The sequence below is a fragment of the Argiope bruennichi genome, chromosome 9 (assembly GCF_947563725.1).
Source record: "Argiope bruennichi chromosome 9, qqArgBrue1.1, whole genome shotgun sequence".
Classification (NCBI taxonomy): domain Eukaryota; kingdom Metazoa; phylum Arthropoda; class Arachnida; order Araneae; family Araneidae; genus Argiope; species Argiope bruennichi.
Genome location: NC_079159.1, coordinates 87,624,217 through 87,649,913, shown reverse-complemented (window position 1 = coordinate 87,649,913; position 25,697 = coordinate 87,624,217). Strand labels below are relative to the sequence as shown.

The window sequence follows — 25,697 nt, the reverse complement described above, 5'->3', positions numbered from 1 at the left end:
AATATTTCCCAAAATTTGCGATAAACAACGAACACGAGAATCTAGAAAACCCCCCCCCCCTCTTATCTTCAATTTTAATTGATATGGAATCGGAATTTTGTAATACAATCATAGATTTTCTCAAGTGTACAGTAAAAACCTCAAAAGTAAAAGGAAAAAAATGTTTGAGAAGCAGAATTCGAAGTTTCTATTATTTGTGAACGATTAGACAATTTATTTGATATAAGATTCTAAAGGTCTTAAGTATTTGTGACGATTGCAGAAGTTTTTTACAACTCGAACATTCCAAGAGATGAAATTTTTGAAATGAATATTTGGAGTAACTCGTACATTATGGATGAAACGCGAATCAAATTTGAAGAAATTTTGGAAGTAGTAATTTTGTTTGATAAGAATGTAACTGTTACTCACTTTGAACATTCCTAAAAAAATTATGCATGTAAATAAACGAATGCACAAGAAAGAAATTTGAAGTCTTTGAACTCAATTTAAGATTGACAACAGTAAGAACTAAAATAGGAATAACTGAAGCAAACAAATTTTGGAGTTTTTCAAAGCCTTTTTAAAGCTCTCTGTAAGCCTAACTCATTTGGATACTTGGCTATGAATAATGTTGGAGACGGTGTGAATCTAGCTATTTACGATTTCACTCACTTAGAAACAGGATTTAATTTGCTTTGTTTTGAATTTCTGTAGATCAAAGTTCTTCATTTTTAGAATTCACCATAGAACTTAAATTTAGTCATATTGATTATTGATGGATTCAGCATTGAGATCGTCTAAAGAAAGGTTCTATGAATATTATATGTGAGGAGTTTTAAACACAACGCGAGGATTGCAGGCTTTTTCCTGTAGTTTCTCATTTGACAGAAAATACAATGACAGAAAAATCATCCATCCAGTATAGAAAGTACTATATTATTGATTATGGATTTTGCTGATAAGATCTGCATTCACGAGGTTTTTCCAATGACGCCATTGTCTTGGTTAAGGACGACATGACGTCATTCTCGGTAGCAACATTTCTTCTACTATCTTCAGTTGGAAACTTATTCTCTTGGATGTTCAGGAAATACTTTCCAGAAAGGATATCGAAATTAGTTCTTCAAGGACTTGGTAAGTTCTATATTATAATAATGATTTAAAAAAAATTCATTTGGAAATGATATTTTATGCTCATTTAATATTTAAATTATATTTATTTTTTATTTTGTGAAGTATTTAATAATTGCACACAGAGACGTCGAAAGCTGCCAGAAGCTCACTTGAAATTTTTTTTCCTCATTAGAAAAATGTAACAGTTTATTTAAATCTTTGCTAATATTGACGTTTTAAAGCTTTACTATTTTAAAGGTATACTTTTATTGCATCTAATTACATTAACGATGAAATTCCAAGCAAATTTCATCTCGGATAAATTTGCGAATTATTGGCATACATTACGGAGGTTTATTATCAGTACTGGACCCATGTGTTTCGAATAAATATAGAATCCTTTTTTTTTTCTTCTTTTAGATCCTACTCAATGCTGACATTTCATTCTGAAGAAAACCGATGCCAAACAACCAAAACAGTCAGAGAAAAAACTACCAACTTGGAACTAGTAGGCAATTAAAATTTAATCAAGCCACCCAATAAATTATATCTACTTAAAAAATGATCTCGTATTACTCCAAGTAGAAGTCAAGATGGCTGCCACTATTTTAAAAGAATGTCCAGAAACTGATATTAACAGCTCTGAGAAGACATGCTGTTGTGAAAGAATATGACGCGAATCAAACTAGAGATCTAATGCAGTTGATTAGATCCCCAGTCAATCCTTTCAAATGATTCCTGAAGCTAAAGAAGACATGACTGATGATTACCGATAGGTAGTACACCTTACATGGGTAGTATTTTTTTAAAAACTTGTTTATAAATGAACTATTGTAGATTTCTTGATTGGTTGCGCTTGAAGCGAAAATTATTTAAAACATTTTGCAGGCAGACAGTTGAAAGTATAGTCACACAATTTGGCACGTATTTCTTGGGTAATAGTTCCTCAGTTAAAGGATTTTAAATTCTTTTTATTAGTTATAAATCGTCCGCAATATTAAAGTTTTCTTTATATAATTTTTAAACTTATTACTGTATAATCATTTTTAGAGCGCGTTTGGAAACAAGATATAATTTTCAGGTACAAATTTTATTTTCTTGCTATTTTTTCGTTAATTTTAACAAAACTTTGCAAAGATTGGTTCAAAATTGCACTTGAAATGAACGTCTTTCTCTTTATATAGCCGCTTGAACCAAAATAACAGGATTGCATAATTTTAATTGCTGTCATGCGACTCAGCTAAAATAAATTGGAACTCTCGCTTCATAACTAAAGCCTTGACATATTTCACAACACTGGTTGTTTTTCTAGCATAACCGTTTTACATTAGCATTCTTTTTTTAAGTTGTGTGATCATTAAAGTCGGTTTGATCTTTCCAGGTTGCCAAACCAGGAAGAAATTAATCACTAAATAGAAGAGGACAATTCCTTCAGTAATGTTTCATGGTAATTTATTTTTAATGTTTTTTTTCAATGAACAAATTGATCTAAGTTGTTATAAAAAAGTTGCATATATTTCGATGAATCAAATTTTGGGTTTCAGTGCAGAGAAACTATTTTTAATTTTTCTATAGCTTGTACTTCATTCAATATAGCGCGTTTTGAAATCGAAATTGGAAGCAGTTCGGAGAAATATTAAATTTGGATTTTAGATATTTTTAACTGTTAGAAATTTTTCAAAAATGTGATTTCAAGAATGTGAAGTTGTCATCAGAAACTTGGAGTTGTCAGATCGTAAGCAGAAAATTTCATTACGAATGCGACAGTATATAAAATTACAACGAAGTGCCTTAAAATTTTACTTTTTCATACGAGATATAAAGTGTTGCATTCCTTAAAAATCGACCTAAAGATTTTGATTCATTTCCACGTTTCAATGCGATATAGTTTGGGATAATGTCTGTGAACCCGGCAATCCAAAAATGATTCGAATCAATGGATAAAAATTTATATTTGGTCTGTACGTCGAATTCGTAAATTTCTGCAAAATTCATTTATAAGAAGTTTTAATCTGAAAACAAGCGAACACTATATTTACAAAATGAGTTAAATGAACAGAATTTGGTACATACTTAGCATCTAAAATAGATTCGTGTCCAATTTGGAATCAAATTAATCAGCTAATACTGATTTGCTGTAATTCGCATGCTTGTAAACGCTATAATAATAATAATAAAAAACCGCAACGATGTAGCAAATGAAATATTGTATGTAAATTTAAAACTGTAGTTCTATATCAATCTTAGTTTCAATCGGTCAAAAATAAGGTTTCCCAAATACTTATTCGTTTTTCGTAATTATACAATTGAAACGCAATCTGATAACTCGAAGTATTCATAGCCTTGAATTAGATCCACAATGTTTATACGGAAGTGGGAGTGCGATGACAACATCTTAACCAGTTAAATGCGCTCTACGTGTATACGCGTCAATTCAAAGCTTTATTCTAACGCGATCGATGTGTAATTTTTTATCAATAAATATGAATTTTTTTTTTATTTTCTTGTGAAATGCATTACTTAACCATTTGTATTGAAGAAATAAATTCCGAAATTAACTGGTTAATTAGGGAATATACGAGAAAGTTTCGTATACTGTTGGTTCGTGCTCTTTTATAATCACTTAAGAATTTAATGTGCTACATTATTTCTTTCATCAAACAATGCTCGCTTTCATGTGTTATTTCTTTTCAGAATTGCTATCAAGCCTGAAAGTTTTGGAGTGCTTATCCTCACACATTGTGAGATCCCGACTTGTGTGAGATGGCACGTAGTTGACTCTTCCTAAATACGACCAAGATTTTTGATGATCCATCATCGAGATTTTACAATTTACCGACATCTTTACGTTCCTCCCTATTTAAATGTGAAATGTTTATTTAAAATACCTCAATCATGTGAAGTGGATTGTTTCAATTAATAGAATATTTGATTTTTTTAAATTGGTAATATTAGTTTATACATTATGATCGAGATTCTAAAATAAAAGTTGGTGTACATCTTGCTACCTCAATTGATACTGAATTCAGGACAAAATTGGATATCTTTGTTCACAATGAAAGTGGAACAAAACTTTGCAATAATATATCTAATTATCTCATTGGAAGTATTTTGTTGCAAACAGTTTCGTATTTGTCGTAAATAAGTATATATACTCTGAAATTATTGGCTGAACTGAAACTAAGTTGATTAATTTTAATTGTTAAATAAGAAATATCTTAAAACTTGTAAATTCTTAAAAAAGCACGAGTGTAACCATTTAAAAACTTTCCCCATAAAATTTCTTATTTTATAATATTACATTTTTCTAAGAGCTTACAGTTACTAATAATGCTTTACGCAATTAAATTCAATTAAAATTTCAATACATATAAGTTTAAAGATATCTTAATTCAAATTTTACAATTTCTTAATTTATTTTATCGTATGTTCAAGTAATTTAAAACATATCGCCATTTTTTGCATTCGTTAACAAATATATTTCCTGGAGAAATTCTTAATCGCATAATTAAAATTCATAATAATTATATTAAGTAAAAGGGAATTATAAAATCTCATCTCTTTTGAAATTATTTTCGCGCAGGAACGTCTGATTGGCTTGGCCGGCCAGCCAATCAGATATCCACATAAATTAATAAATATTGATCCTCATGCCTGATCAACATGATGATCAATATACTTAAAGAAAAAAAGATGCGAGGTAAATGTTTATTCATCCTTTTAAAGAATGAAGTATTTATATTTTTAGAAAGTTTGAATGCAAAGAATGGCAATGACACAGACGCGCATTATTATTTTCATTATTGCTATTAAATCTTTATAATCGTAATACATCTCTAAAATATTTAAAATTTGCAGAATCTTTTCTATTAAATTGTTGAACAAATTCTACACTTTTCTTATAAAAAAAATTATCACAAAAATGAAATGAATAAGCTTTATTAGGAATACTATCGTAATTTGTATAAATATAATCAATTTGCTCATTTGTATTAACATATTTCATGCAAAGGTTTTATTTTGTAAATGTTTCAATGTTATTGCATTAGGTTAAATAATAATAAAATGTCAAATTATAAAAATTCTTAATATATCTTTTATTAAATACATTTATTGAATTTGTTTCACGCTTGTGATTCAGACGTTGTAATCAATCTCTTTTCTACAATGCATTAGAATATTGCAAGTTTATGCACTTGTTTTCTCGATGACCATATAACATTTTAACCCTTTGCCCTCGGATGTCTCCTCTCGATCAACACTCAAAATGATGCATCATTTTAACGTTTCTTTTCAATTGTGATTGTTACAAATGCTTAAATGATATGTTAATTTTTCTGGGAAATTGAATTTCAGACAAAAGTGTGTATATATATATATATATATATATATATATATATATATATATTGAGCAATAACTAAGCCTTTGTATTATGCGAATAATTATGCTTTGAATTACTTTTATGAGTGTAAAAGATACTGTCATAATTATTTTAGTTTTTATTCTGTATCAATAGTGCCATTTTATATTTAAGTTTTTATAAATGCATATTAGAATTCGTATTTGCAAATGAATTACAGAATAGAAAAAAAAAACCAATTTTTGAGTACATTAATTTATAAAATTTAATAAATTTCATAAATTAGACGTATTATGTTTACGAAGATAGAATTGATTTTTTTCCTGCAGTTGATTTTCCACTCACTTTCTAATTAGATTTTTTGGTTCGAAGAATTTGATCTGATTAGATTAGAATTTTCAAATTCCTAATCGTTGGATACTTGTGTAATCACTGAAAATGCACTGTATTAATATTGACTTAATTAAGAGTTAACCATTTAATTTAATTACGTTTGTATTATACTTGTGGCATTAATAAAGATTATATTTCCATAATGATTTAAAAATTCTGTAATGCTTAATTCCTTTATAAATTAAAATGTTAAAAAATAGTACATTAATAAGCGTTGCTAAAAATTGTTTTTTTACAATAATTTTATTCTGTATAGAATTGTTCCAAATGTATTGTTTATAATGCTGTAATTTTGTAAAAAATGTATTGTCTTTATTTGCAAGTTTAATAAAACTTTTCTATCTGGATTTATCAGTTTCTTGTTCTCATGAAATCATAAACTTCACCCTTTATATCATTTTCTGCTATTCAAGTGGCATAATTTCATGGAATTTTAAAATGCGAGATTTATGTAAGACTTCTTAAACTGCTATGAAATGAATAACATTGAGAAGTGCAAAACATTTGAGATTCCTGTCAGATTTTTACCGATTGTTTTACTTAATCTTTCATAGTTCTATTCTTCACTTGGTGCATTTCATTTAAATTTGCTTAATAATTGCATTAAATTACTATCGTATTATGACGCTAAATTAGATTTCTTTCAAATATATAAATTATAAATTTGTGAATCTTAAAGTTTCAGCTCTCCTTGAAACCGAAAAATAAATTTTTGGAATTATGTCTATTCTGTGAACACAAGAACTCAAAAATGCTTTGAGCTACACGCATGAAATTTAATATATGGTCTTTTCCCAAATTCGTAGATTTCTATCTTTTTTTTTTTTTCTTGAATGAAATTCATGCAGAGAAAGTTTATGTTCGAATGCAAGTGAAAATGATAATTAGAAGAGGCAACAAGTTGTAAGTCTCGACACCAAATTCTATTCATATGTGAATTCGTATATTTTGGAAAAATCAAAACTCGATACTTTTCTTAATTAGGTACAAGTACTAACTTAGAATCTCAATGACTTAGATAAATGATATTTAGTATATGCTCTAGTTATTAAAATTGTAGTTCTTTAACAAATTTTGTGTAAGTGGGTTGACAAATGTTACCTAAAATGCATAATAGCTTTCTTTCAATGTATTATAAAGCTGAAGATACCCATGTGGGGGATTCTGAAATAAAAATGTAAGCTCGTGATGTCCCCAACCTTGCCCTAAATCTATAATTTTTTTGAGAAGGAGTAAAAGAATGACTTCTTTATTAGGGAATAAGCTGAAAGGTTTTTTTTTTTTGGGGGGGGGCTTCCCGCTGGTTTTATTAAAAAAAATTGACAATATATGTGAAAGAGCCCCAAGAAAATTTTAGTTTCACAGCTTTCTAGCTGAAAAATGCATGACTTCATAACATGGTTTAAGAGAACACATGCAGCATTGACTCGTTATATGAATGCAATACCATGTGCATTGATTCTATTGGAGTTAATATATTCTAAATTTGACACAAAAAATTTCTTGAGATGGCATGGTGTGAAAGTCTGAAGTGTCGAAGACTAGCATAGCTGTCATCTGATTACAGATAATTATTAGGATCATTATTAAGCTGTAAAACGGAATCTTAAAAATGAAATTTCGTGGTTTCATTAATTTTTAATTGTAAAACAATTTTTTTATCTATAGTGTAAAAGTAAATTATGAGAACTTTTTAATTCGAGAAAAATATTGTAGGAATAGCAGTAGTTATTGTTTAAAACTTGATTTGTTATTTTTCAAGCTCATTAATCAAGTGAAGGGACATTTTTCAATCTCCAGCCATAAAATATTCTCAATTTTTTTTTTACTCTTGCTGCCTGCGTCATTTGAAAATAAGAGAAAGAGGATGCTATTTGACCTTTGTTTCCTTAAATAAGTTTAGCCTAAATCAGAAAAATAATGAACTGATAGTTAAAAAAAATCGAAAAGTGGGGAAACAATTTCCGAAGTTTTGACTTTTTACGGCATATAAAATATTTGATCATTACAATGATTATGAATCATTCGAAAGTACAATAAACATTATTTTCACAAATATTGTTTGTACATTGTATATTAATAATAGTAAAGCAACTGCAAATTCTTCAACTGTATAATTCTGTACAAAATTATAATAGAGATAAAAAAAATTAATTATAATTTTTGTGCAAAGCATATTATTTCAAGGGAATTGAGCCAGATGCAAGATTTTATCATTGCTATAATTTTTTGAAAAATTATTTTCTTTCATTTACGAAACATCATAGTTTGTAACTTATATTAAAAACAAGAAAAAGGCCAAGTTTAAAAATTGCATGAATTCTTTTTCTTCTATTGTCATTTTTCGATTTAATTGCTAAGATCCAAAAGTGCATTACTAGGCTTTATTTTAATCTCTTTTCTTCATCTCTCTTCCGTTCTGTGATACCAAATGGAAAGAATCAACTGTTTTTACTTGCAAGCCTAATTACATTTATATGCTCATATTTGAAAGATCGTGCTGCCATCTAGGAACATTAAAATGAATAATAAAATGAATAATTTAATTTAAAGGTAATTACTAAAAGGCAATGATAATTTTAAACATGAAAGAATTTTAACTTTATTAATAACATATAATAATTGTTGCTGGTACGGTGATGAGAGGTATCATGAATATAATTCAAAATACTTATATACCAAATTATATTATTTATTTCTAACCATCAAAGATAAGTTCTCCCATACTTACTTATCATGGAAAAATTTGTGGGTACGTTTATCTTTCTCTTTAAAAAAACATCAATGCAATAGTGCTTATTATTTGAAGAATAATTTGATTTCTTAGGAATGTTTTAAATTAATCTATATTCATGTTCAATATAAATCAACTTAATTTTTTTTTGAATAAAACTATCAATTTCCTTCGACAGATTACTTTTTACATATCATATAAATGTTACATTTTAATTCTTGAATTGGAAAATTACGATCAAGGAGATAAATATATATAATTAGTTTTTTGTTACCTAAAGTGAAAAAAAATCAAGTGATTTCTGAATAAATGTCGCGTTGTGAATATTTTTATATATAAAGTATGAATTAATCAATAGTTACATCTGGTATCTTTTCTTCACTATAAATACAATTTTTGTGTTTTAATTATCAATGAAAGGTAAACTGACCAGCTTCTTTATATTATTCCAATATTCTTGATTCTTGATTTTGTGATTCAGCTTGGAAAAAATTTTCAGAATGGATTAAATTTTTATTTATAAATTAAAACATCTTGTTAAAAAAATTAAAATAAATTTTAATTTGATTTACCTAAAAAAAAAAAAAAATCCTCAACTTTTATTATGCACCTGCCCATGTAATCAACTAGAGAACAGCCTTAGGGTACTGCTACTTTCAGGAACCTGAGGCATCAAATAATTTTGTTGTGATAATTTTGGGATAATTTCGTTTTATACTTTCATTTGAGTTTCAAAGACTATATAATCGAACTTATTTAAATCGAAAGTGAGCATATTTTAAATCTTTAATTCCCCGGCTTGCTTTCTATATTTTCTTATAATTGGATCCCTGCTTGCATTTTTTTTTTTTTTTGTGAATGGCTGAATAACTTATAAGTCAATATTCTTAATAACTTTGTATTAAGGAATTAAATTGTGTTGAAATTGTTTTGATATTCTTTTGCCATTAAATTTTAATATCAAATTTTAAATTGCAACTAATTATTTTAGGTTCAAGTTATCGAACCTATTTTTTGTGCTTTGTTTTTGTTAGTCCATTCTGTCATAATATTTTCTATTTAAAAACTGGTTAAAAAGAGATTGAATTAAAAACAATACAGTACACTCTATTTTAGGAAACTGAGAAGGAAAGCTGGGGTGTCAAAACTTTTACCGTTTAGTTGCCCCTACAAAGTTCAGTATGGTCATGACAGTATAAAATATGATAACTTTTAATACATAATGTTTCCTTTTTTTTGGTATTCAATTTTTTTAAATATTAATAACTTTCAAGAGACCAATTCCCACCTTCTCTACTGAGAATAGAATGGGAATTAGCCAAAGTGATTTTTTTTGTTGTCAAAGTTTGAAAAATATTTCCTTTTAGTATCTAATTTATAAAATTTTGACATTTTATTATACATATATGATTTGTTGAAGTAGTTCTCTTTATTAGAAACATTAATTGCCAATTGTCTTTGGGAATCCTATATGTCTTATAAGTTAAATTAATAATAGTAATAATTTAATTTTAAATGAAGTATGTTTATTTTTGTATCAAGTCTTTCAAATTCGTATTTATTATAAGGAAACGAATATCTACGACTATCTGTCTTTGACTGGCGGTGCATTACGACGTATTTATAGGATGATACGATGACGTAATATGAAATAATGCGATTATACGATGTCAACGTATATCAATGTAACAAATAACGATAACAGATGGAGCCACTAGAAGAAGTAGTTTAAAAGGAAAAATTTCCGAGATATACATTATTTATAAATATTTCTTTTATGAGCTGTAAAACGCTTCGTAATCATTTGTTGTTTTTTGGAATTTTTTTTTGGTTATTTCTAAATTTGTCCCTATGAAGACAATTTTGACTAATTGCTAATTTTCACTTGTTATTGATTTGAATCTGAGTGATTCATTAGAAAAAATTTTCTATGTAAACTCTCACATTAAAATTTTTTCTTTATATTTTGTTTAAAGTAACAAAATGTAATAATATAAAGTAATGCAAGCCCCTATTTTCAAAAAAAAAAAAAAAATTATAAAAAATAGTGCGTGTTAATTAACAGCAAATTTACCAAATTTGGTTATAAGCTTTACTTTCTTCAGATTCTTTAATAAGTTTTGATTTTTCACAATAAAAATAACATAAATAATTTGAAGGACGAATAAAAGGAATAAAGGTATTATGTATGAATACTTATTATTATTTATTATTGCTATTTATAAAAAGATGAAAGTAAGTACCAGTTTCGCTAAACGATTATATGTGGGCACTTAATTTTGGATTGGTAATCAAGTTATGTGTATTCATCTGCTCGTTTTTACTAATTTTAAAAATCTCATAAAGTAGAACCCGTAACTGAGTGAAGACAAAAAAAGAAGAAAATAAAACTTCCGCCAAATTATTATCTATTAACAAGTATCAAAGAAACTCTTTATCCCAGTTTGAAGTTAACTGTTAGTAAAAGTACATTTAGTTAAAAGAGGTTTCGAAAAAGAAAATGTTTTTTTTCTTCTTATACAGCAGAATATTTTATAACACGTAACCACTCAACAGTTATATCTTCTATATAAAGATAAATATTTGTTAGAATATATACAAAAATATAGTTATTGTACATTAATAATATATAATTTAACAATATAATGCATAGTTTTATATATAGCATAATATATAATAATGTATAATTTAACAATATATAATATATAGGGTGTTCATTAATTATTGTCGGGGTTTCCGTACCTCATAACTTTCGAATAAAAAATATTACGCAAAAACCGATTACGTATTCGTAAATTACAACTCAAAGAATTTTATTTATGATATTAAAGTGTAAAGCTTGCACAATTTGTATTTTTTAGGCATTCAGCTGAAATGATTATGTATTTGTAAATTCCAACTCAAAGAATTTTATTAATGAAATTAAAAAGATTAATGAATTTGCAGATGGCTGCCCTTCATGGCTCTTAACACATCGAGACGAAATTCGATTTCCCTCCAAGTGTTCTTCAGCATTTGTGGGGTAACATTTTGGATCGCAGTAACAATTCTGCGCTTCAGTTCGTCAAGGGAGGGCACAGGGGTCTTGTACACAATGTTCTTGACAAACCCCCTAAAAAGAAGTCCAGCGGTGTTATATCTGGTGATCTCAGAGGCCACGTAAAATTCTTTGAGTTGGAATTTATGAATACATAATCGCCTTCAGCTGAATGCCTACAAAGTGCAAATTGTGCAAGCTTTACACTAATATCATTAATAAAATTCTTTGAGTTGTAATTTACGAATACGTAATCGGTTTTTGCGTAATATTTTTTATTCGAAAGTTATGAGGTACGGAAACCCCGACAATAATTAATGAACAACCTGTATAAGAAATATATAGTTTTTGCACAATCTTGTTGCAAATTGAAACACTTACTCTTAAAGATAAGATGAAAGTTTCTACCTGGCTTCTTAAATTTAATTACGTTAATTAAAATTTAAGCAAGTGCTTTGCATTTTTCAATTACATTTTCCGAAATACTATAGCACAGAAATGATTTCAAAACTGTCTTAAACCGACAAATTATCTATTGAACAAAATTATTTTTGATAACACCCATTTCGTACTCTCCTTGACAATATTTGTATTGCTATGATCAAATCTAAACTAATATCATTATTCGATCAAGTCTTTCAGTCATATGCCTTTGCCAACATTAAAATTAAACTGAACACATTATTTGGACATTAATTCAGATGTAGAATTTTCACTTCTGCTTTTATTTTGTGGCTTATGCACTTTTTAATTTGCACATGTAATAATTTATAGAAGATTAATACCATTAAATTTATATATCTCAGTGTTATTAAATAACAAAGAAAAATTTTAATTAATGCAGTTCATATAAATAGTCTGACAGACAGCAAAAACCAGTACTTTTGAATAATATTATACTTAAAACTTTATATATATAATTATGAAATTACTGAAGACATTTTTTTTATATATACCGGTTGATTTAAAAGTCTGTTAACAGTTGAAAATTCAACAATTCATGGAATAACGTAGGTAAGAATTGACGCACATGCCTGGAATGACTTGGAGATTTATTGAGACAAAAAAGTGCAGAAAACGGCCAATAGATGGCGCTTCATATGATAACAAAAGCATTCATTAGCATAACAACTGATTTTTAGCAAAGAGTATGTTCTTAATAACAAATAATTAACATGTGCGCCGACATTCGCCAACAATACTTACAGTCAAGGAAAAAAATGTTGTGAGCAACATTCTGTTGGTGTGGTGAGAAATTGTTGTCGATTGTTGTCTTTTATCATCCTTATTGACGTCGAACGCTCATGATAGACTTGCAAATTCATATAACCTCACAGCTAGTATCATGCAATAGGGTTTCCATGACATTTCTAGGATTTTTAATTGTAAAACAATCTGCCTAAACAAGCGTTTGGAGTATGAAATGGGCTTCGTCGGTCCACAACATGTTAGACACACAATCGTCATATTTTCCCATATTTTGAATTCTTTTTTTGTTTCAATAAAACTGAGTGCCATTTCAAGCAAGGGTGTCAATTTTTAAATTTCTACCTACATTACTTCATGAATTATTGAATTTCCAAATGTTAACGTCAACCTTATGTAAGTATAAAAAAAAGCCAGTTTTGAAGATATAAATTAAAATGCCACATATAAGCGAATGGGATAAAAAAAACATGTAATAGATTATTGAAGAAGAGGAAAATTAGTATGGATGTAGGAAGTTTTTAATTAATCGCACTAACGAAAGACGACGAAATTATACGGCGCAAAGGAAGATAATAGAAGTGAAGGTGAAGATGATATGGAGTTTAAGAAAGTTGTTTGGAAGGAAACTCACTCAAACTTGTAAAATTTAAAAAGTTCTATAGGCCATAATATCACTGTATAGAATATAATAATAATTGTAAACTAATATGAATATTAGAATTATACTACAGACAATTTCTAAAACGGGAAAATAGTTTCTGTCACGGAAAGGAACAAACAAAGCGCATTATTTTTAAAAATTCCAACTGAAAATAACATGCTATAATGCATGGGGGAAGGTGATAGTGTCAGGATGGCCGAGTGGTCTAAGACGCTGCGTTCAGGTCGTAATCCACTCTGTAGGCATGGGTTTGAATCCCACTCCTGACAGTTTATGTGTAAGAATTTCAGTTCCCTTATCTGTTAAAATGTCTTCTGCAGACAATTTCTAAAGTGGGGAGATATTTTTTTTTTTTTACGAAATGGAGCAAACAACGCATATAATTTTTCAAAATTCCAAAGGAAAATAAAATGTCATATTAAATGTATCAGGATGGCCGAGTGATCTAAGGCCCTGCGTTCAGCGAGCAGTCCACTCTGTGGGCGTGGGTTCGAATGCCACTCCTGACAGTTTGTTCGTAAGAATGGCGGTTTCCTTATCTGTTAAAATGTCTTCTGTAGACCATTTCTAAATTGGAAAAACATTTTTTTTTCTTTTTTTTTTCTTTTTTTTTTTTACGAAATGGAACTAACATCGATTATAGTATTTCAAAACTCCAAAGGAAAATAACATGTTGTAATGCATGGGGGATGGTGATGGTGTCAGGATGGCCGAGCGGTCTAAGGCAATGCGTTCAGGTCGCAGTTCACTCTGAGGGCGTGGGTTCGAATCCCACTCCTGACAATTTATTTGTAAGTATGGCTGTTTCCTTATCTGCTAAATGTCTGCTGCATACTGCTTCTAAAATGGGAAAATATTTTTTTTTCACGAAAAGGAACAAACAACGCGTAGTGTTTCAAAATTAAGACGGAAAAACACATGCTATAATGCATGGGGAGGTGGTGGTGTCAGAATGGCCGAGCGGTCTAAGGCGCTGCGTGCTGCTCGCAGTCCACTCTGTCGGCATGGATTCGAATCCCACTCCTGACAGTTTATGTGTAAGAATTTCAGCTCCCTTATCTGTTAAAATGTCTTCTGCAGACAATTTCTAAAGTGGGAAAATATTTATTTTTTTTTACGAAATAGAGCAAACAACGCATATAATTTTTCAAAATTCCAAAGGAAAATAACATGTCATAATGCATGTGTCAGGATGGCCAAGTGATCTAAGGCCCTGCATTCAGGGAGCAGTCCCCTCTGTGGGCGTGGGTTCGAATGCCACTCCTGACAGTTTGTTCTTAAGAATGGCGGTTTCCTTATCTGTTAAAATGTCTTCTGCAGACCACTTCTAAAATAAGAAAACATTTTTTTTTTTTTTTTTTTTTTTTTTTTTTTTTACGAAATGGAACTAACATCGATTATAGTAGTTCAAAACTCCAAAGGAAAATAACATGTTGTAATGCATGGGGGATGGTGGGGGGGTTATGATGGCCGAGTGGTCTAAGGCGCTGCGTTCAGGTCGCAGTCCGCTCTGTGGGCGTGGGTTCGAATCCCACTCCTGACTGTTTGTTTGTAACGATGGCGATTTCCTTATCTGTTAAAATGTCTTCTGCAGACCATTTCTAAACAGGGGAAATTTTTTTTTTCTTGAAATAGAAGAAACAACGGTAATAGTTTTCAAAATTCCGACGGAAAATAACATGTTATAATGCATGGGGGATGGTGATGGTGTCAGAATGGCCGAGTGGTCTAAGGCGCTGCATTCAGGTCGCAGTCCATTCTGTGGGCGTGGGTTCGAATCCCACTCCTGACAGTTTATTTGTAAGAATGGCGGTTTCCTTATCTGTTAAAATGTTTTCTGCAGACCATTTCTAAAATGCAAATGGTTAAATATATAAAATTTGGAGCGAGAATTTGTGACTACAAGTTCAGCTTTGTGTCAAATTTTTGTTCCTATCGGTTGAAAAAAAAAACATGTCTAAATCACAAATTCGATTTTCGGATACTATTAGCGCATGCTAGGGATTACTCGCCAAGAATGACACGATAGATTCAGTAAAAATGCCAAATTCATGACAACGGTCAATATTTCGTAATTTTGTACGTCAATGCCATGTAAAACGGTCTCTGGCAAGACAAGTTTATTAGAGAACATGCGAGAAAGCTTCGGGAAGACTGATCCGGCTGGTTGAAACTTTTTTATAAATTGCTCGTTTCTTTTTATCCTCTCTTTTTAGCTTCATTACGTCAAAAAGACATTCATTAAATGAATCCATTATTCATTCCCCTATTTTACTTATCGGTATAATCTATATGCTAAGATAAGCTGTCTCCTTTTCTTGGCACTTACTTCCGTGCTAAGTGGATCTTTTAGTTTTTAGAAGTGAATATTGGGTCAGTACGAGACAAAAAGTGAATTTTCATGCTGGTCTCAGTCTCAAAAAGTCTGTCCGGGCATGCGCACTTTATGGAGACTGTCAACTAGAATCATAATTATCCACTGCCAGTATGAGTCAGTAATGATTATTAGTATTGCGTCGTTGCAAAGAATAATGATTAATGAACTTTGTCGCAACCTTTTGGCCTTTCAGAAATTCACCTCATTAGAGATTACTAATGAGCCATCGGAGAAATGCGGAGATCCTGACTGAGTAATCTCTCAAATCCCCCAAGAAAGATGGGGCGAGGTAATCATTATAAAGTTAATCATTTCCTTAAAAGTTAAAAATTTTGATTGATACTTCGTTGTGCATTTTTTTCTCCAGCATGCAACGGCAGCAATTTTGTTTTAACGAGTATCGTTTCAACAGACTGAATACTTAAATATACCTTTAGGTTTGAGAAATCATTTGCATCTGGATTTTTTTTATTTGTATAACTTTTATTGAGTAACTGATAAGATATGATAATAATTTGAGATCTATTATAATTTTCATAAAATTTGAGTGTTTAACTTAAGGTATCAAACTAGGTTCACAATAAAATAGTTCGAATTTTAATTTATAGTTTAAAAATAAAACCCCAACGTTTTAGATTTTCAAATAGTCTTCAAATTTTTACTTTTTCGTATACTTAGATAGAGAAAGTATAGCAATCGTCTAAAAATTCGAACTAGAGATTTTAACGAAAATCCACGTTTTAGACCAACTAGAGTTCGAAAAATGCATTTTTGGAAGATGTCCGTTTGGCTGTCTGTCTGTCTGTGACAATGATAATTCAAAAATGCTTCGAGTTAGATGATTTCAAATTTGATATACGGTTTTTAGTCAAATACATAGATTTCTAGCAAATTTGGAGTAAAATCTGTTTAGAGGAAGTTCGTCTGTCCGACTGTTTGAATATAAGTCAATACTATAGTTGCAAACGAAGAGAGCTAGATAGATAAGTTTCGGCATACAGATTTAAAAGCTATAGTATAAACACTTGTCAAATTGTGAAAAAAATCTAACTAAGGACTGTCTGTCTGTCACTCTGTACTTTATGAAACAAATAAACGCGATAATTCAAAAACGCAGTGACTTAAATGCATCAAATTTGGTATCGACTTTTTTGACTACAAGTGTAGTGTTGTGTCAAATTTTGTTTTCATTCGGATGGGAAAGATGCGTGTAAAATGCAAATGCAGTTTTCTGGAACTACTAATTGCATTTCAGAGATTAATAGCCAAAATTCTCGCCAAAAAGGACACGACAGATTCAGTAAAAAGGACAAAATCATACCAAAAGTAAATATTTCGTATCTACTGTACGCCAATGCCGTGCAAGGTGTTCTCTGGCATGATAAGTTTGTTAGAGAGTTTGCCAGAAAATTTTGAGGAGACCAGACACTGCATTACAGACACTGCATTTTTAATATATGCACAACAGTTAAAAATATATAATAAAAATACTTACAATTAAGAAAGGAAATTAATATTTATATTACCCTGAAAGGTTTATACCTTGTATTTAATTTGACCCATTTTGCTTATTTTGTGCAATTCTGTTAAAATGGATTGGAAACAGCATCGGTTTTTGGTGTAGACATGTAAACTAATGCATACATATATTCTTGAAATGCGTTTTCTGAAGAATACATCTTTCACTATGATTAATGCACAAAAAAAGTGAGTTTTCAAAAACAATTGAATAAAATATAATAAAATTTAGTACATACACGCCTAAAACATTTGAATGTGTAATAGAGCGCAGATCTCCAGAGATCTCCAATTCAGTCATAATTTGCAGTCACTTTCAGTTCAAAACAAAGCGGAATTTTGATAAAAAATTCATTAAATATAATTTCGAATATTCGTAAAATGTATTTATTTATTGAAAATATTTTTTCTTAAATTCTATATAGATTGAGTAGTATAAATGTAAAATAAAAATGAAATATGTTCCTTAATTTTATTTAATTATGCTTTTTTTAACATTGAAAAAATTGCTAAATTTTATTTATTTGTTATTTTTTTTTCTTAAATTAACGGTAGGTATACAATTTTTTTTTATATAATTGCGAGCTTTTAAGGCTATTTCAGTTGTTTGATACTACAAAAAAAAATTGTTGTATCATTTTATTAATCAGTTATAATGGTCTTCCCAAAACTTTCTCTCATATTCTTTAATAAAGGTGTTACCCCTGAGAACACTTTGCATGGCACTGGCGTTCTATAATTACGAAAATTAACCTTTGGCATGAATTTAGAATTTTTAGTGAATCTATCGCGTGTTCCTTGGCGAGGATATTGGCGACTGATCCCTTTCATGCGGATAATAGTATACGAAAATCGAATTTGTGTTTCAGATACGTTTTTCCCAATCAACGCAACTTAAATCAAAACCGGGACTACACTCATAATCATGTTGTTGTTTATAATGGCACTTGCCATGCACAAGCTCGCTGACGAAGTCAGTGGTTTTAAGCCAAGGAAGCGTCTCTTGTTTTAGTAGCGCCAACCAGGGCCAAGAGTATGTCTTAGCTACTCACACATCTCATTCGCTTGCACAACCCCTTTTTACAGGGGGGCACATTCACACATCTCACAGACAGAACGGAATAAGAACAGCCATGCCCGCACCGGGACTCGAACCCAGGACGCCCAGACCACGGGGAAGACGCGCTACCCTTATGCCATGCCCCTACCCCTATGCGCTATACCCCTATGCCAGGATTTTATAATCATAAAATCCCACATCAAATTTGACCAAATTAAAATAAATATTAGAAATAAATATTAAGTTTAAAGCCAAAGAATAAAAAAGAAAGATATAATGAATCCGGCCTGAAGACTTTCTCAAGGATCACCCTCAGGCAAGGATTCAAACCAGGGATTTTTCCTGTGAGGGGTCTGACTTTCGTCCAGCAAACTGACCCCTCGTGACCCTAAAATCTTAGAAAATTGAGGTTTTGGAGATAAAATTAGTTTCAAAAAATTAAAAATCATTTTACAATAACAAGTCCAATTTGATATATTTAAGTCTGCATTTTTGAGCTATCGCTTTTACATGTTTTTGAAAATACAGACCGATGGACAGTCAAACCGTGGTTGGATTTGTCTCAAAATTTGATGGTTGTCTACACTACTGATGTTGAACCTGTGTACCGAATTTCATATATCTAGCTTTCTACGTTATGTAATTGCCCTGTTTGCTGTTTTTCGAATTTTTTAATAAAGGAAATACTAGGTGAAACTCAATCTTTTCACCAAAGGATACTTATATAGAAAGTCAAAAATTTCTTACTGAATAGAAATTACAACAAAATGTAAGATTAAAGAAATGTAATGTTAAATCTGTTCCTAAAACGAATTGATACAGGATAAAAAAGAGGTAACTGCTTCATTTACTGAATCAGTAACACAATGGCATGTTCCGCCTGTGTATGTCTTCCAAAGAGCCCACTGATATTGCAGCACAAGGGCTCCCAATTATCGTATTGTACCACAAAACTGTGAGAAATGGAGCGTAAAATGAGGCTGTCGCCATCACCGGCTGCAGTTACCGTCACAGTTGAATAGAAAAGAGAGCCCCTTACTTTGGACACCTCTCTGGGGAGGCATCTTCGAGCACTTCCCATTTGTTTGGGGAAAACGAAATAAATTTAGTTGTTTGCTTTCAAGAAAATGTTTGCGAGCTCCGCGGAATGCTAAGAAGCAGAATTTGCATTATTATGTACATTCGGCAGAGGAAAAAAGAAAGAGAAGTGTTTTCGTAGAATTTGTAGAAGAGTGGTAGCAATTCAAACTTATTTATTGCAAAGTGTTTTTTTTAATAGCTGGCATTGTTCACCATTTTATTTCTAGCCAGAGGTCTGAATGTATAAATAAGAGTACAGAGAATTTTTTAAAAATTTAGTTAACTCTTGAAAATGCTCAGATAATTAATTTTTAATAATACAGTTACACGTATCAGAGCTTTGAAATAAGACAATACTCAAGATTATCGAAATTGAAGCTCATTAAATAATAGAGAAATTTTCTTTTTATCATTTTTACTTTCTCATAGTACTGAAATATGTGGGTTAGTGCTGGTTTCAATTACCTAACCTACAAATTTGCCTACCTATTTTAAAATATGCTAGAGCTAAGAAAACAAGGTTGAAGTTAAAGAAAATTTAATTACAACATATTTACAAGACTTTGTACAATTGCAAGATTAGGAAACACTCACAAAGATTAAGTCAGCATCGTCCCGGTCGCGGAAGTGTTTTTTTTTCTTGCTTCGCTGGTTTAAAAATAGACTGAAGGAGCATACTTGCCGAGATCAAAAATAACCACCAAGTGGCACTGTCAATTTGATTTGAACCTCGTGGCAAATGTCAGTTTGTAGTTGTACTTTGTAGTACCGCTACAGCATTGTCAATTTGAACCTCGTGGCAAATGTCAGTTTGTAGTTGTACTTTGTAGTACCGCTACAGCATTGTCAATTTGAACCTCGTGGCAAATGTCAGTTTGTAGTTGTACTTTGTAGTACCGCTACAGCATTGTCAATTTGAACCTCGTGGCAAATGTCAGTTTGTAGTTGTACTTTGTAGTACCACTACAGTATTGTCAATTTGAACCTCGTGGCAAATGTCAGTTTGTAGTTGTACTTTGTAGTACCGCTACAGCATTGTCAATTTGAACCTCGTGGCAAATGTCAGTTTGTAGTTGTACTTTGTAGTACCACTACAGTATTGTCAATTTGAACCTCGTGGCAAATGTCAGTTTGTAGTTGTACTTTGTAGTACCGCTACAGCATTGTCAATTTGAACCTCGTGGCAAATGTCAGTTTTAGTTTGTAGTACCGCTACAAATATATGGAAAGTATATGCCAAAATACTTTCCATATATTTCAGTACTACTTTCAGTATATACTTTCTCTTTTGGAAAGTATATACCAAAATATATGGAAAGTAACCGCCAAAAAATCGAATTACAGATTTTTCTCCACGTTCTAGACCTCTTTGAGTCCGAAAAAATATACTTGTGGAAAATGTCCGACCGGTCCGTCTGTCTTTCAGTGACAAAGGCAATTCAAAAACGCGTTGAGTAAGAAAGATGAAATTTGGTATACAGACTTAAAACTAAATTGTAGCTTTCTATCGAATTTTGAGTAAAATCTGTTTTAGAGGAAGTCTATCTGTCCTGTTGCTCGAATATAAGTCACTTGATATTTAAAAAATGAGGATAACTAGATAGATAAAATTCGGTGCTTAGATTTAACAAACGCCTTCCAAATTTTGAGCGAAATTCAACCAGGGATTGACCATCTGTCGGTCTATGCTTACAGAAACATGTAAACGCAATTACTCAAAAACTCTATGACTTAAATATATCAAATTTGATATGTAATTTTGTGACTTTAAATTTTTTTATGTCAAATTTCTGTTTCAGTCTGAACTGAAATTCGATTTTTTGGTTACTTTTGATCACTGCCAGGGATTAATCGCCGCAATACTCGATAAGCATCGTAAGACAGATTCACTAAAAATTCTAAATTCACGCCAAAGTTTGATATTTCGTAAATAGTACACCAATACCATGCAAGGCGTTCACTGGGATAGCATCTTTATTAGAGTTTAAGCGATAAAGTTTTTGGGAGACTACTTCCAGTAGTAGTTTAACTTATTTTTATGATATTAATTTATTTGTCATAATACTGGCTGGAGAGTAAAATAAAAATAAGTAAAAAAAAAAATCTCTTTTTGGAAAACGATAAATTCCAAACGTAAACATCGGAAAAAGTTTGAAGAAATGCATCCGCTACGATACGAATTAAATGGTTCTATTACAGACTTAAAATGATATTTATCCTATCAGCCATAAAATGCCTTATCTATTTTACTATTGTTACTGTGTATTCACGATATTTCTCAGTATTCAGAATATCCAACGATATTGTAAAGATATTGTACAGTATCTTGCATTCATAGGATAAATAGGGATAGACATTGTATTTAAACCTTCTGATAAGAGTTTAACTGATTTCAGTTTACGATCATTCCGAAATACCGGGGTTGACAGAACGAGTATCCACTTCGAACTCTCCTTTCCCCATTATCTCCGAAATAGCGAAGGGGACTTTGGAATAAATGAGGTGTCAATAAATTTTCAAAGCAAGGATTACTTTAATTTTGGAATGCACTACATAGGTTATCGCTATTTCAGTGGCCTGGAGGAACTAACTCCACCAGGCTTATTGGAAAACAAGCGGCTGAATTAAGATAGTGAAAATTATAGTTACAATAGTTTGAAAGGTGGTAGGTTATATATGTTTATGTAGTGTTCGTAGCTTGTTGCTATCATGTGGGTTCTAAGTTAAAATGATCATTGCATTAGTACATCCAAAAGGGAAAAATTGGACAAAACAACGTTATTTACTTTTCTCACTTCTTTTAATTAGAAGTAGAAAATCGATATAATGTAGAGAATTGGAAAAATTAATGCATATTTAATTTTTGAAAGATTTCTTACAGAAATTGTCTTGACTAACTTGTAATCCGATGGATAAATCGGTTCTACGAATAAATATCATTAAAAGATTCAGATTCAGAATATTATTGGATTGAACTTATAGCTGTTTGAAAATTATTTTTGCATAAATATTCTCTCACTCCACATCAGAAAGTTGCTTGTTAAAATCCCGTCCGGGTCATCATTTATAGCTGTTTAAGGATTAATTTTGCATAAATATTGAAGTAACAGCCATTAGAAAAATAAATCTTATATTACCCCACAACCATCATCGCATTCGCTCATTCGCTGAAGAGAGTTCTTTCGTATGATTAAATCACGGCGTGATGGCCTTAGTTGTCACGATGATCACTACATGTTTTTTAAAGTATATTATACTGTCTCCCATTCACTGAATGGGAGGCAGTGGATTTAAATAAATAATTTGCAAATAAATAATTTTTCCTGATAGCATTTATGATGTTCAAGATACAATGTCAGCATCAAGATTGCTATCGCGTATTTGGAAAATATATTTTGCTTGTGTTTATTATTTGTTGGTGGAAGTGAAGTTAAAGTTCTCTTTCTCTTCTCCATGGGAGACAACATTGCCGAACTATCAAAGTAAAAAATCAAGATGATTGGCAATAACTGTGTCACAGTATTGTTTATCTGGTCAGCTATCTTGATTGGCGTTTTAGCATTGATGACACCTTTGGCGAGCTGCCGGGGTACGTTAAACTAGATTTCAACCAGGCCGAGATAGCCTGGTTGGTAGAGCGTTGATTCTCGCCCCTTTGGTTACGAGTTCGAACCTCGCCGGCCGAAGATTCATCGCGTGCTTGGTGGCTGATGGGCGTACAAATCTGTCGTGGTCACAAAGTCCTCCATGTCGAGAGTAATACCACTGGGGGTACTGGATCAGGGGTGATCGTTTTCTGATTCAGGTATAAATTACGATCTGTGGATGAGTGAATGAAGTCCGCCCCGTAAAAAGGGTTGTGACGTGTGTGTAGCTAAGTCATTCTCTTGGCCCTAGATGGCGTTACTATAGGAAGAAGAAGCGCTCCCCTTCAGGCTTAAGTTGGCTGTCCTCGAACAGCGGGCTTGTCCATGGCAAGTGCCATAAGTAACAACAACAGATTTTAATCACATATTTATTGAGGGATTTCCGTCTTGAGGCTGATTTTATTAGCACCTTCCAGAAGCATTTAGAGACCTTGATACAGAGGCAAATAAACACAGTAAAATTTTAAAAATACTAAAATATGAGAGATATTAATCAAACGATTAAAGATATTGAAACCATTTTAAAAGACAGCATTTTAAGACGAATTACTGAATAGGAATTGCTTAAAAAATTCAATTCAAATTTAAAACACTACGTAACAAAAGTAAAATTATAGGAAAAAAAAGTTACTTCAACATTGACAAAAGCGCACAAGTGATATATGTTATTAAAATGTGAAATAGGTGTGATGTTTCAATGAAAAAAACACATTGTTATAAATTTTTCTTAAATTTTTTTTTAAAAATATTGTTTAAAATTATTGATATATATGATTAGAAATAAAATTTATGTTAATGTAAAGTTAATTTTTTGAATTTTATGCTGATATAAAATTTACTAATATTGTTCAGTAACTTTTGCAGAAATTAGAGTAGAACGTAAAATCTTTCGACTTCCATTTCGCCATATTTAAAAAGCTAAAGAGGATTTTTAACAGCATAATAAATCTTTCTAAGCGCTAAGAAATATGTGCGCCAAATTTCTTTCGAATCCGCCAAGGACTGTGAAATCGTATAAGTTTCAAGCATAAAAAAAAAAAAAAATGACTTCCTTGTATACGTAGTATCGAGAAAGTATAGTAACCATGAAAAAATTTCGAACTCGAGATTTTGACGAATCTTCACGTTTCAGAATTGCCTGAATACGAAAAAGACATTTTTTGGAAAATGTCTGTCTTTGTCTATAACAAAGATGGCTCAATAATACTTTAAGCTAGAAGGTTGAAATTTCGTATACGATCTTTACACCAAATTTGTTGATTTCAATCAAATTTTGTGGGAAATACGTTGAGAAGAAGTCCGTCTGTCTGGTTGTTCGAATATAAGTTAACACGATAACTACAAAACGAAGAGAGCTAGACAGATAAAATTCGGTAAACAGGATTAACATCTATAGTGTGAATACCTGTCAAATTTTGAGCCAAATCCAACAACAGGTTGATTGTCTGTTGGTCTGTACTTTCAGGAACATGTAATTCAAAAACGCAATGACTTAAATATATAAACTTTTGTATGACATTTGTGACTACAAGTGTAGTTTTGTGTCAGATTTTGTTTTAGTTGGTTGATAAAAAACATTTCGAACACAAATTCGATTTTCGGACAATCGGATTTTACTCGTTAAGGCTGATACGATAGATTAAATAACTATTTTAAATTCTGTCGTGGTCACAAAGTCCACCATGTCGAGAGTAATAATCATTGGGGGTACTGGATCAGGGGTGAACGTTCTCTGAGTCAGGTCTAAATTACGATCTGTGGATGAGTGAATGAAATGTGTGATGAAGTCTGCCCCGTAAAAAGGGTTGTGACGTGTGTGTAGTTAGGTCGTTCTCTTGGCCCTAGATGGCGCTACTATAAAAACAAGAGACGTTCCCCCACCTGCTTAAAATCGCTGTCTTCGTAACAGCGGGCTTTTCCATGGCAAGTGCCATAAGAAACAACAACAACAATTTTAAATTAACGCCAAAGGTTAATATTTCTTAACTATTGTATGTTAATTCCATGCGCGGTATTTTCTAGAATAATACTTTTATTAAAAACTGTGCAAGAAAGTTTTGGAGCTACAACTCCCACTGGTTATAACCATAGATTGCAGCAGAATTTCTAAAAACAAACAAACAAACGAATAAACGAGGACTTTATTGGTTTTTGTAAACATTTCCTTTCTTTAAATAAATGTTACTCTTCTTTTATTTTTGTATTTTTGGCTATATGTAGAAATTAGTTTTTTTGCAAATATTTTTCAATTTATTCTAACATTTTCAAATTTTTTTTTTGCAAGATCCGGAGAGTAAGTTTCACTTCGAGTTGTTACCGGTTCCTTTTTTCTCTCTTTTATCTAATATCCATTTCTTGACAGCATCATTATTCCCGTTGTCGTATCAGGGAACAAGTTGAAGGAAATACGCTTAAATATGTCCGAGAGAAAAACATGTCAAAACCCGGGATTTATTTCTCTTTTAAGCAACGCCGGGATAATGCTTTTCCCGTGGAAAATATTGCGGATAAAGGGGATGAAAAAG

The 25,697-nt window shown here is 31.1% G+C and overlaps 3 non-coding genes across 3 annotated transcripts; all 3 read left to right on the top strand.

Annotated features, from left to right (window-relative positions):
- The first annotated feature begins 14,190 nt into the window (after positions 1-14,190).
- Positions 14,191-14,273, top strand: Trnal-cag (transfer RNA leucine (anticodon CAG)). The gene has a single exon. It is a non-coding gene; the product is annotated as a tRNA-Leu (tRNA).
- A 677-nt stretch (positions 14,274-14,950) lies between these two features.
- On the top strand, positions 14,951-15,033 carry Trnal-cag (transfer RNA leucine (anticodon CAG)). The gene has a single exon. It is a non-coding gene; the product is annotated as a tRNA-Leu (tRNA).
- A 166-nt stretch (positions 15,034-15,199) lies between these two features.
- Trnal-cag (transfer RNA leucine (anticodon CAG)) lies at positions 15,200-15,282 on the top strand. Its single transcript has one exon. It is a non-coding gene; the product is annotated as a tRNA-Leu (tRNA).
- The last annotated feature ends 10,415 nt before the right edge of the window (positions 15,283-25,697 follow it).